General features: G+C 41.8%; 1 long non-coding RNA gene across 1 annotated transcript; it reads right to left on the bottom strand.

Moving 5' to 3' along the window:
• Positions 1-255: 255 nt before the first annotated feature.
• On the bottom strand, positions 256-2,396 carry LOC122193054. The gene is made up of 3 exons (XR_006182780.1): positions 1,380-2,396; positions 571-732; positions 256-422 (listed from the first exon to the last, which is right to left on the bottom strand). It is a non-coding gene; the product is annotated as an uncharacterized LOC122193054 (long non-coding RNA).
• Between the last annotated feature and the right edge of the window lie 866 nt (positions 2,397-3,262).

The following is a 3,262-nucleotide window of genomic DNA, read 5'->3' as shown; positions in this document are numbered from 1 at the left end:
CTTCATCCAAACATCCCATTATTTACTACCGAGCTGCACAAAGGGAGCAGCTGGAATGTTAACACAGCACGCTGAAAAACAATTACTGATATTACTCTTCTGATTTTTTATTTTTGCACCAACTGCAAATTGCAATCTGACACTAAATAACTAAGGAAAATTGAAATATCTCTAGGATGTCTGGAGGAGAACACAGGGAAAAATGAAATCATTTTCATGGAAAGTCTTGCAATCTTAAAATACAGCTTTGTTCTGAGTAGGGACAAAAAAGGATTGAAAAAGTCACACGGTTTTCTCCATTCAGTACTCATTCATTATTTTAATGTCTGGTTTTATATTACCCAAGGTATTTGTTTGCACAACATGTAGGGCAACAGGCAGCTGGGTTGGACCATGACACAAAAATGTTCACATCTACCAACCTGAGACAAAAGAATAAACAGTATCATTTTGAGCACAAAACTTCTGTCAAGCTACAATTGCATATGTTCCATTAAACACCACTAAATGATATCTGCTGAAGTCAACCATAGCAGCTAGCTAAGCAATGAAAAATCAGGACAGCCTTACCTCGAGGTTCAATGGATTATTCTCCTCAGTGCTGCCAATGGCCCCAAGTGCACACAGGTTGATAGCAGTGAATTAGAATGCTTATGGAGGTCAAGTTGGGAGTCTTGTTTTCAGCACTTCCTTACTCCGTGATCAGTGAGCAGCGGGTAAGTTTGGCCTCACCTGGAAACAGTGGTGTCTTTCTGCAGTAGCTGCTCTGGGCACTATAGCCAGCCCTATGAGCTCTATGTCCTTCACAACTCGCCTCTCCTAGCAATAATGAATAAGCTGTCAGCCATCCAGATACTTAAATGGTATGCCCAGTCCTTCCCTGGATACCTTTTCACTGCTCGAGATCCACCTTGCATTCTTCAAGGTAGCAGTGCCTAATGGACAGATTATGTTGCAGCTGCCTTCTCCCTCAACAGAGGGTGACTATAATTATCTTGGAAAGGACATATTCAGAAGTGGCTTTTGGTCCTTTTTCCTTCCTCATATGTAAGAAGATGGCCTGAATGGTTTCCACCTTCCTGGTACCTAACTGCTCAGAGTCACAGGGTAAGATCCTTACCGGGAGGGAATGCTCATCAGCCCTTAGACAAGACTTCCCTCACCCACACAGTGTATCCTTTCTCGATGTTAGAGAAGTGCTAAGTCCCAAATGACTTTTTTATCCCACTGTTAAAGTGTATGGGCATTGTGTGTCCCAGGCACATCAGGTTGCTACAGGTCTGGGTACAGCTTACAGCTGGAGTGTCTCCTTTGTGCTCATCCTGACTACAGGTAAGTGCACTGAACGAGAGCCCATTACAACGAAACAAAAGGAATACCTGCCCTTGTGCAATCATATGACGTTTTTCTTAAGCAGAAAACAAGGAATATACAGCTGACTCTTTCCAAAGCTAGTCCTTCCATCAAAAATAAATATACATTCTGATACCAAATCCTTCTTTTCAGATTTCAGCTTGTATCTGTAGAGAGCAATAAATAACGTATTACTTATTTGTTGTTTGATCCCAAGTTTTTTTCGCTTCATGATTCTTGTTACTGAAAAACACTGATGCAGGAGTCTACCAAAGGAACAAGACTGGAATATACTTCATTATTTGCATTAGCTCTGGTTGTGTTATTTAGAACTAAATTTTTACCTCAGTGAGAGCATCACTGAAAAAAGCATTCTTCAAGTCACATGTCTCTGCCCAGTTCTGACAAAATGGCAGAGGAAGAGGGAAAACAGTACAGAGCGAAAATAGTACAGAGCTTATGCTTCCCAAGATGGGGAGAAGAAGAATGAAGATCTGGGCTTAGTTTACTTATTGTTGGTAAACAATATATTTAGATCAAATCTTGAGAAGACGTGAGTTTGGGCAGCCCTTTGCAGAAATAGTTGGAGGAACTGCCAGTCCCATAGAAAACAAATAGGAAGTAGGTACCTCCTTCTGAATGTACTGTACCAGCCCATGTCTTAGGAAAAGGGCTTCCCCAAGAGGCAGGCCAAAGTCCTTTATTCAACCCCAGGGTATCCTGAACTCACCTTTCTGCAGCACCTAAATCCTGCCTGGAAAATACTGCTTTTGTTGGCAAAGACTTGTTTTGGGAGGTTTGTCTGAATTCAGGTGATGTGAAGCCGGGGGAGATCCTTGCCCACTGGAGAGCTTGGGCTTCAAAAAGGAGGTTCAGGAGACTGGTGAGGAATCTCCTTGGCAGCTGGAAGGAGTCCCTCTGAGATTGCTTTTAGCTAATGATGCTGGATGTAGGACTAGACAGGTGCAAAAGAGTTAAAACATAGAAGTACTTGAAGATGAAGGATTCACCTTCCTTTACAGCATTCTTTCCATATAATTTAAAAGACAGCAAATCAGTAAAAGCAGGGACTGTTTTGCAAGAAACACAAAAGTCTGCGAGAGATTTAGCATGCAGAGGAAAAGCGCTAGGAACAACTTAATATATAAGGATTTCAAAAAATCTAAAAGGACCATCATGAATGAGAATTGCAAGAAGATGCAAAGAAAACCCGGAGCGGATTTGCAGAAGTTGCTGTGCTAGCTGCTCTGCTACAAAGTTGTGGCATCTGCTATGATGAAGAATATATTTCATGGTAACAAGACATGGAATAGTTGAGTATATTTTTGGAGAAAATGTGATTTTTCTCCCTGAAGCATCTCACAATCCCACCTAAGTCTAGCCCTTGGCCAATACCAAGGAAACACAACCTGCTATTCTGTTTGATACAGGGGAGCATAGACCTCAGACCTGGGGCCAGGTTTCCTTGTTATGCTCATGGGGAAGTAAATTTACTGCATACAATAATGCAACATACATGGCTAATGGGGAAGACAAACCATTTCATAAATCCATAAGAAAATGAGGATTTATTTAGGCAGTATTATTAGAGCTTCTTAAAATATGCTTAAGACTTCACATGTTAACAGTACTCCTCTCAACCCAGCAGGCAACAATGAGAGCTGAGGTGAGTGGCTTTGCTGGCAGCACTCTAGTTTGTGTCTATTTCCTTGGAGAATATCACATTCATTAGAATTGCTTTCTTAACTTACCTCAGTGCTTTCCAAGATAATCATCAAGGACAGAAAGGCCTTCTTCCCACCCTACTAAATGCTCTGAGCCTTGTAAACATTTCTTGGTGCACCCGGAGGGGAGGAGAGGGCGGAAGGAAGGAAGGAAGGAAGGAAGGAAGGAAGGAAGGAAGGAAGGA

Source organism: Lagopus leucura, unplaced genomic scaffold (genome assembly GCF_019238085.1).
Source record: "Lagopus leucura isolate 7727_CA_CO unplaced genomic scaffold, USGS_WTPT01 Super-Scaffold_73, whole genome shotgun sequence".
Lineage (NCBI taxonomy): Eukaryota > Metazoa > Chordata > Aves > Galliformes > Phasianidae > Lagopus > Lagopus leucura.
This window is presented reverse-complemented; position numbering and strand designations above follow the sequence as displayed.